The following is a 10,712-nucleotide window of genomic DNA, read 5'->3' on the forward strand; positions in this document are numbered from 1 at the left end:
AATGGTGTGCAAAGCAAAGTTCTAAATTTGCCGTGATCTATATCTGGATGTTGGGTTGTAGACATTTACAACATAGTTCAGTAGTGTGGATGGGTTTGGATGGACAACTTAGGAATGATTCAAATTTGGGGACACAGAATTATATTTAACGAGAGCATGTTCTATATTCAGAAGTGGAAGCCGTGAAATGGACGATGGAAAGTATACTTCAGCACTTTCCATGTCAGAGCTTCAAAACACACTGCATGGATTTGATCTCCGTGATTAAGGAAACTCAATGCTTGGCCAAGCTTTACAACAGAATTTGAGAAGATAGAGACAGTATATATGCTTCTAAACTTCAAGATTACTCATATTCCACGAGCGCAAAATCAGATTTCAAACTCCTTAATTAAGATGGCAAGATCTTTCAATAATAAATTTTATTTTATTGGTTATTTTATTCTAATCTGGTTACTTAAACCACTTCAATTTTGAGTAATATAATAGTCTTTCAAAAAAAGCCGTGATCTTGTTAAAGTATCTCCTGGTCAAAATAATGTTTACAACACTATATAATTATTTCAATTCTCTCAAAATAGAATATCCAATCTCGGATTTTTAGGAACTGAAACAATTTATTTCTACGGCCAACTTCAATAGACCCAAAAATACCAAATTTATTGTAACTTAATTCTAATGAAACTCCAAAAGTAATTTATTTCATTAAATTTGGTGTTTTGAAAATAGTATTACTCCAAATTTGTAACATTATTTATCACACCAAACATTTAGATAATACATTTAAATTTAGTAATAATAATATAGTTAGAAGCTTGTGCAAAACATATAGGTAAATTAGTGCTATTAATTAGGGTAAATCTTATAATAATAAATATATCACACTATTTATATTTTATTTTCACGATAGTTAATATTCAAGTATTATAGATCTTTATAATATAGGTTAAATATTTATTATTTGTATGTAAAAATAGATCAATTTTGTTTTAATAATGTAATATAAGTATTATATTAATATTAAGTTTTAACTAAATTAAATATGCTAAAATTTAGGATATAACATAAATTTAAGTAATCATTTCCCTTCTAAAGTTTTCAGTATTCTTTTTATTTGTAAATGATAATTAATTAATTTCAAATATATATTAATAAATTATATAATATATTAATACAAATATTATTCTAAGTTTAAAAGGTGTTCAAAATTAAAAATAAAAATAAATAGAACGTAAAAAAATTCTGATTTCAAAATTAAATTTGCCATTATGGTTAGAATTATTCTTAAAAGAATGATAAAGACGGGACATGTCTCTCTTTAAGGAGGTGATGGATTGACAGAGCAGGTTAAGTAAGCAAGAAGGAAGCAAAATAAAGAATCTTTGTCAAATAAAAATGCATCAACATAAAAAAATGCATCAACATAAAGAATCTTTGTCAAATAAAAATGCATCAACATGCAAAACCAAGAAAGTATTGTTCGATCTGATGCTCTTTTGCCTCGCATCTTTGCGCTCATTGGCTCTCAAGATCGTATCTGTGATTGACACATGGATTGTATTTCTTGTCTTGTAGAAGCAAAAAGCTTCTTTTGATTCTCCGTTCCTGAATTTATGAATTTATTTGTATATAACTTATCCCAATGCATTCTTTCAGTTTTTCAGTTTAACTATGAGCTTATATGTACAATGCGATCTGCGATAGTGGATTTCTTCAGCTAACTTTAATATATGCATTAACACAATATGGGATAAGATTAAGTAGTTTTTTTTTCTTTTCTGTTAAACCCTATCAGCTGATACGGTCGGTCCTGGAAAAAACACACTTAGTGCTAATGGAGTGGCTATCACACTGCATGACCCGAATTTTGAATACTTTCCAACTAATTATTAGACTTTTTTTTGGTCAAATATTATTACACGTTCAAACAATTATTTCTTTGAACACGATCCAAAGTAATTTCAAATCATAGAAAACCTAGTAGAAACAAATCTCGTTTTAGATCCGCAAATTAGTGACCCTAAAACATATCAGAACCTTTTATGCTAGAATCGATAAGAGTGCTTGTTAGACGCCAGAATAAATTATTATACACTTGACACAATGATATCGTAATTAAATCTGAAAGTTAATACATATGTTATGCATATTTGATGGGTGTGTCATGTGTGAGCGGGATCTTTTGCACTGTAGGATTCCAGAATCTTTTCTCCATGTCTTGTTTCTCTGCCCATTTGCAAAAAAAAATTGGGACCTCTCTCCTTGGATGACAGCCAGCTTCGATTCAAGTCAGAATATTTCCTTCTATGACGAGCTCCAGAGCTCCACCCGTCGAATCAATCTACCGCTAGTGGATATTATTTCCAACATCTTCTCATGGATCTGCTGGAGTTTTTGACTGAGCTGAAATCAACTGATCTTCGATTCCAAGACCCTGACACAACAACAAATAGTTAACAGAGCGATAACTTCTTGCAAGGAGTGGGAGAGTGCTCAATCGATCATACCCAAACCAAATTGCACCAAAAAGATGCCTTGCATGCCTCTGTCGCCAACGACTGACGCCATAATCTGCCACACCGATGCGGCCTGGAACAAAGATCATAAGATTGCCGGTCTTGCCTGGATCTTCTCTACCTCCGATTCAACAGAAATCTCCAGAGGCTCCTCTATCCAAACTGCTTTCTCGTCTCATCTCATGGTAGAGGCGTTAGCGGTAAGAGAAGCCTCTTGCATGCCTCTGCTCATCACTACAAATGTATCTGGTTCTGCTCAGACTCCCATGGGCTGATCACAGCCATCAACTCTAATTTCCGATTGATAGAGTTCTATGGTGTATCGTTTGTCGATTCAATTATCTCTTCTGATGTTTTTTTGATTTTATTTTTGTTTCACGTAACTTTAACGAGCCTGCAGACTCTCCGGCCAAAAACTGCCTTTATATGATCCTTTTTGGATTGGACCCTTAAAAATATTTCTTTATTAGTTGAATTTTTTCAGTTGTTCAGAAAAAAAACTACAAAAGAAGCCAAAGAACGCAGAAAAAACAACTCAGATATTATAAATATCCAAATATACAAGAAGCACTAAACTTATGTTCCTTCCCATCGACATTGAATCTTGAAAGAAAAGACTAGATGCCTTATGATAATTAAGGTTTCCCTTTATACTCTTATATCCTTAATTAATTATGCACTAGTTGTTAAAATAAATTTATTTTGGTGGAATCATTGTAATGTTGATATATAATGCTATTGTTGCAATTTAAAAGTTATACCAAAGATATAACGTTGATAAACTGTTAGGTGTAAAAACCAAAGATTGTAATCAACATCACAATTAACAATGATTTATTAATATTATATATTAAAACAGAAGTTACAACTTCAACGTGTGATTTTTTTAAAAATGGACATTCATTAGAAATTATTTATCATCTATTTATTACTAATAATATGGTTTAATAATATATCACTCTTAATATAACCATCCGCTCTTACAAAAACCGGATTGGTTAACAAATCTATATTTGATTATTTATTAAATGTAATCCTATTGTTTTAATTTTGAACATTTAATTTTTTTACCATCAATATAAATATTTATGTAAATAAAATGAAAAACAACACCCGCACGGTTGTGCTGATCGAAATCTAGTTCTTTTTAAATGAAGATTTGTTAGGATGTTGAGTCTTGGTTCGCTTTTTTTTTTGTGGTTACAATGTTAATTGAGATTAATTAAAAGGATAGATAACTGGGGACGATTAGTTTTTGATGAAAATGGAGTAGTAAAAACGACTAAGCTAAAGTAAACATTAATAACTTTTACCAAAAAGAGTAGTAAAAACCATTAACTAACATAAATAATTTTTAGCTGATAGAAAGAGTTCAATATGTATTAGGAACGATATACAGTGAAACCTCTATAAATTAATAATGTTGAGATTACATTAAAACTATAATTTTTATTAATTTATAGAGATTATTAATTTATAAATATATTAATTGAACCAAAAAATCAATTTAGAATTATAAAATTATATTAATTTATAGAAATTTTAGTGTATATTAATTTATCGAGTATTAATTTAAAGAAGTCAACAACAAGTGTGGTAGATGTATGCCAAGGGCCGGGATATATATGAATATCTATCTCTAAACCCAATCAATCTTCCAGTAATTTTATATACCTTTTTAATATTTCTTTTGTTATTTATAATATTTAATGGTTGAAGTGAGATAATTTTAAAAAAACTTATAACTATTTCATTCAACACAATTCTATCATTTAAAATTTAATTAAAATATTAAAAATAAATAATTACTCTATTCAAACTTAAAAATAAATAAATACATATATCTTGTACTTCTTCAGTTTTAACTGATATGTATATTAACATTTACAAGTGTTTAAAAAATTATATTAACATTTGCACACATATTTAACATTTACAAATTTGTGTTATTTTCTTTAAAGTGTGTGTTCTAATCTTGCTTTTATTTATGTTAGTTAGTTTTTTTTTATGTATGTTAGTTAGTTTTACTCTTTGAGTAATAATATTATACTAGACTTTGACCCGCACGTCCGTGCGGGTGTATTTTTTCAAAATATTGCTATTTTTTTCACGTCAATATTAGAGAGGAACAAAAAATCCGAATCCAAAGAATCGAACCGAACCCGACGCAAAAAATAGTATTAAACTTAAACTGAAATTGATTAAATATCTGAATTATTTAAAATTTTGGTATTTAGATAACCGAATCTGATCCAAACCAAAGAGTTTTGGGTACCTTGAATGTATTCAAAATAGATTTGTATACTTATATATATATTAATTATTTTTAGATTTAATGTATATAAAAACATCCATAATATATATGATACTTTTAAGTTGGTTTAAATACTTGAAAATATATACAAATAGTTAAAAGTAAATATCTAAAATAGTTAAAGTATACTCAAAACATCAAAAATATTTAAAATAATTATTGATTTTCTATCCAAATATTTAAATCAAACCAATTTATATGTTAAGTTTAGGTATTCTAACATATGTTATTTAAATTTATATGTAATATATTATTTTATTTGTAAATTTTGAGAAAATTAAAGTATATAATGAATCTTAATAAATTTAAAATAATTTAAATGGGTTATTCGAACCAAAACTGAACCCGTAAAGATCTGAATCGAACCCGAACCAAAATTTAGAGATATCTGAATGTGACTGAAATCTTTGAACCTAGAAACCCAAAACTCGAAACTCAAAAAGATCCAAACGGAACCCGAATGGGTATCTGAACGCTCACCTCTGGTCATTATTATATATCATATATGTCATCATATAATTAATCGTATTTTATATGTACTATCATATAAATAATCATATAATTTCATATATATTATATTTAAAAAATTTAATGTGAAATACAAAAACCAAAATTTAAATTGGTATATGAAACTCGGCTATTTTTATTTTTCTTATATATATGTATATTTTAATTTTATTTTGATATAAAATCAATTTTAAATTATTATTTTGATTTGATATATATATATATATATATATATATATATATATATATAAATTTTAAATTTTGTTTTATGATTATTTTAGACAAAAGAAAATTTTAGGTAGTTATATTAGTTCATTTTCTTATATTTAAAAGCTCGGCCAAATGGGTAGTTTTCATAATATAATGAACTTTCAATTTTTTTTAATAACATATAAGCCCATTAATTGTTTTCTTAATAGACTGCTATCAATTGTTTCTTAATGTTTTTTTTTTAAATTTGATATTCATGTTTTCAAACAAAACTCATTTTAAAAATGATTATCTATGTTTCCAGACTCAAATATATTTCAGTTTTACTAATGTAGATGATATATTTGTTGTTAATGTGGTAGCTAAAAGTTAGGGTCTTGTTAAGTTAAGTTAGTAAGTAGGTGATGGTTCTAGTACTTTTTAGGAATATTTTGTAAATTTACAAATATATTACGTGCAGACCATCAGTAAAATAAAACTCCATTAATTATTTATAGTGCTTTTCAAGTTGCGCTGGTAAAGCCCCATTGCTGAAACCGTGAAAGCCTAATTATAAGTAAATAATTAGGCCCTTAATGTCGATGGCAAAAGATGTAATTAAAATAGAGAAGTAAGAGTTAATTTTCAATTGTACTTCAATTTTAATAGATTAGATGGATAAATTAAGAAGATGGCGATAATTGCATCTAGAATTAAAAGCATCTAACTATTTGGAACATAAACAATCTAAAACATGTAATATTCTCACTAATGTTATGACTTATATTTGTTAATGAAGCGAAATGGGATGGGGAGCATCCAGCCATCCACACTATGGTTTCACAGCTAATAGAATAACCCGTACACCAAGTTGATATTTAACAACCTTAAAGTTGATTTAGTTAGAGATATATGCACGCAATTGATTTTTTTGTTCCACTCTATTTTATTTAACAATGTTTTATGATTCTACACTATTATTTTGGAACATTGCCATATTTAGGAAAAACTATAATTCAAGAAAAAAGTACTTTCTTTTCTCACAAAAAAAATCGTGATTCGTGACATATACATTATACAATTAGCTTTAAAGAACAATGCGAATAACTACCTCCAAAATAATTTTGTTATAATGGAAGTATATTATTAGACAACTTCAATGGTAATATTTTACCATGAAATTTTAAAATTATATATTTGTGTATGTATATATATTAAATATATTTAGTTAAGAGTATACTAAAATTCTTGTAAATCTAATTAATAATATCCAATTTTGATATACTCTATCTGTTTCTAATTAGATGATGTTTTAATTAGTATAAAAACACACAGCTTAAGAGAAATATTATTTATATTCAAAACACTTGATTAGAAAGAAAAAAAAGTAAAGCTACTCAAAGAGTGAACACAAAGAGTCATAATTAATCAGTAGTATTTTATTTGTTTTAACTTTGAAAATCTCAAAATTTCATCTAATTTGAAACAAAATTTCTTTCCTAGAACATCATCTAGTTAGGAACAATGTGAGTATTAATTAAGAGCTATATAGTAAAACTCTATCAATGGAGTTGTTCTTACTGTGCATCTGTTATGCTTATTGTTGATGTTTTAATTCATTAATATTACTTAGATAAATTGTTTAAAAAAATTAAGTACAGATGATTTTTAGGCTACGTTCCTACCAAAATGTAACAGGTCCACGGAGTTCTAAGTTATTAGCAAAACTGAATTTCAATTGCCAATGCGTTCAACACGATAACTGATAACCAGTAACAGATATAAACAGATAACCTTTTTTTTTGGTCACAGAGAAAACATATAACCTGATGGGTGTGAAAAGTGAGAAAGAGCCATTGTCAGGAACTGAACCAGAGAGTTGGTTATTAGATAGATCTCTGCATTGTAACATCAAAGTTATAATTTTTGGCAAAAAAGAACATCAAAGTTATAAGCATTAGCTCATACAAACCAACTCAGGAAGACAGGTACTGCAATTCTTGAGCACACCAAGCTCTGGAACTAAATGGCCAGACAACTCTGCATTCCCAAATCACTGTAAGAATAAATAACAAAGTCATAACACAAATTGAGAAGATTCAAAGTGAAAAGAGAGGGAGTTAGTAAGTAGGAAACTTACACTCTTATGACGCTGTTCTTGTTGTTGCAAGGGTTTGTATACCTCAATGCCAGCACCAGGACCGTCCAAAACACATTTCGAAGTCCCTGATGATGCATCGAGGATCTGAACAACACCACCATCCAACCCTCCAGAGGCAACTAACTGTCCGTCGTAGCTAAAAGCTAGAGAAGAAACAGAGTCTTCGTGACCTAGAAGCTCAGCAGCCCAGTCCGTTTCGATAGAAAGGCTTTATCATCTCCATCTCCAGTAGCTATAAGGGTGGGATCTAAAGGGCTACACGCCAATGCATAATGATCTCACAAGCAAACAAATACCAAAATTGGGGGCACAAAACGGAAAATTAGAAATAGAGGATCCCCAGTTATTAGGCTCGCATAGATCATGAATGCTGCAATGAAAATCATGAGATGGTTCAAGTTCCTATCTCTCATACAATAGAGCATCACAGTCACCATTCATACAACGCACCTGATTCTTGTTCTTAAGATAATATCACAGCCAAGAAATCCAAAGATGACATGAGCTAAGACAGTACCAAGATTCAAAGAAACAAAGAAAAATGTGCATAAGAAGGAAGAAAAAGCAAAACAGGTCAAGAGTCAGACATGAGTAGTAATATTGTCTTGCCTGATGATTATCAGAAACTGTCTACCCATCTTCTCCCTTTCACAGCTCGATGCTCTTGGTTAAGCGTCTTTTTCTCAGTTTCTCAGATGAACGCATTGTGTTAAGGCACGACTACAAATGTGAACAACTTCTTATGTCAAATAACGGTGTTCCCTATAAACTAACTCGCACTAGCTTGACAAGTGCTTGAATATCATGCATGGCATTGCTTGGTTACAAATGTCCTTCATACTAGGCCAGGAAACACACCGAAAGAAAAATATGCCAAGTATGAGTAACGACACAAGAATGCAAGAACATTACAAAGAATCAAGCTTTACACACCTTTAATATCTCTAAATTTGTCAGATCGTTTGCCCTGTCTCTCGGTATACAGGTTCACGGAACAATATAAGCCTACAACGCCCTTTCAGTCGTCTCCATTTGAAGCGACAACAAAATGTTCCAGATCCAGCATCAACCCTAAACCTCAAGTCTAATGAACCCATTAGCTGAAAACAGCCACTAAACCTAAACATCTTCTTAAAATCATTACACAAGAACTCCTCATGTAATGTATAACAATAAAAACTGTAACACTGTAAATCTGTAATAGTCATTTAGAATGTCTTAAACCAATGCTGTACAAGACCAGTTAAAGCAAAAAAAAAATCCTGTCGCAAAGGACACTGTACTCACTGTATTCACAAATCTTTAAAGCATGTCCTATATTTACTATGAAGAAGAATATGTCTCGTGCTCTTTCCTCAATCCCCAAGAAGCACCTGCAATCATAGGCAAGGGAAGAGTTAATCTCTCTCTCTTTAAATCTATCTCATTTACTTAAACAACATGTGATACCTTAAGCCACTGGAAACAAGCGGTGAGTGGCACTTGTCAGACTCTCGAAAGTCTCAAGAGTAATGGTGAGTGCGTCATAACCCACGTTAGCTTGTGCTGATAGATTCTGCATATGCCAAATAAACACACAAAAGTTAATAATTAAAAAAAATCCTGAATATACAAAGGCAACAGTGAACAGTTAACCTTTGACAACCACGCTTTTGTTGACTTCTTGTAGTTACTCAATCCAAGATCATCATTTCAATCTATGAGTCAGTGATCATCACTTCAGTCCACGAGTCGCTGAAATGGTTGACGTACAGTTCCAAGTATTGATCGCAAGAGTCTCTCCGCCGCGTTAACTTTCGCTCAGCCTTTTCGGCAGTTCGGTTTCCTCACAACCGGGGAGGCTCTTTCTCCTCTTTCACTTCCCTTTCATGTAACTTCTCTTTCATGTAGACTTTTCTTCTCTACAGCATATATCTTGATCACCCAAGATTAATTCTTGTTAAAGTCGCATCCCAAGTATAATCCAGTACATTTATATTCAAACTTCAAACTCAAAGATATAATAACTACATCATTTTATGTATTGATCAAGATCATCCACATACATACTAGATCTATGTTAAACTAAAAAAGATCAAAACTTCTACCTTTCAGATCATACATTTAAATCGTCGATCAATTCTTGTTCAAATTCCATCATTTCAAATATAAAAGAAATTACCTCTCAGTTCAAACTCCAAACCCATAGATATCATAGTTACATCATTTACATTTCTATGTATTGATCAACATCATCCACATGCAAAAGATATTTTTTTTCTTAACTCAAACAAGATCACGACATCTACAATCCATATTATACATTAGATCAGTATAAAAAACTGAATGGCCTCTATTTCTTTTCCATCAGCATCATTGTTGAATTATGAAAATTAATGAGAGTTTATGAGAATTATTTGAGAGATTTTGGTGAAGAACTAAGAGAGATATGTGAGAGAATCCAAGAGAGAGAGATAAGAATATTTGAGGAACATTTTTCCTTAGATTGATTTAGTGTATATGATAGTTACATAAATAGATCTAGCAAGAAGAATAAGACAATGAGAATGAATAAACAAATTATATCTAGGAAACTAATATAAAATTCATGATGAAGTTGTCAAGGAAGAAGAGGACAAGAAAGTTTCTGCAGCAAGGAATAGATAGGGAATAGATAGTGACATCTCCCAACAGCTCTTTTCCTTAACCACACATGTGACTCTCATTTGAATTCATGTTCATAATCTTATTGTCCATGATCTTTATATCCATGATTTTCTATCCATGATCTCATGTCCATGATTTACTGTCCATCTTCATGTCTTTACTCTAGCTCTTTATTCTCTTCATGTTAATAATCACGACCAAAATCAACTTTTTAATCACATTAAATAAACATAATCATATATAGTCTATTTATCATTCTTATTTTCAGAAAATAACTAAAATTTGGTATATAAAATTAAAAATTTGTCGTCTTAATTTAATCATTAGGTGAAATCAGTAATTTACTATTCAACTCATGGAATATGACATGTAATAAATA

At 30.1% G+C, this 10,712-nt stretch overlaps 1 long non-coding RNA gene across 3 annotated transcripts; it reads right to left on the minus strand.

Moving 5' to 3' along the window:
* Nucleotides 1–7,672: 7,672 nt before the first annotated feature.
* LOC108816552 (uncharacterized) lies at nt 7,673–10,218 on the minus strand. 3 transcript variants are annotated; one of them, XR_008936390.1, is made up of 6 exons: nt 9,323–10,218; nt 9,137–9,242; nt 8,975–9,060; nt 8,621–8,771; nt 8,138–8,527; nt 7,673–8,057 (listed from the first exon to the last, which is right to left on the minus strand). It is a non-coding gene; the product is annotated as an uncharacterized LOC108816552 (long non-coding RNA). The 3 variants fall into 3 exon arrangements; XR_008936391.1 differs by having other exon boundaries at nt 7,673–8,527; nt 9,323–10,213; XR_001943881.2 differs by lacking the exons at nt 7,673–8,057; nt 8,138–8,527; nt 8,621–8,771 and having other exon boundaries at nt 8,810–9,060; nt 9,323–10,197.
* Between the last annotated feature and the right edge of the window lie 494 nt (nt 10,219–10,712).

Source organism: Raphanus sativus, chromosome 7, assembly GCF_000801105.2.
Source record: "Raphanus sativus cultivar WK10039 chromosome 7, ASM80110v3, whole genome shotgun sequence".
NCBI classification, from domain to species: domain Eukaryota; kingdom Viridiplantae; phylum Streptophyta; class Magnoliopsida; order Brassicales; family Brassicaceae; genus Raphanus; species Raphanus sativus.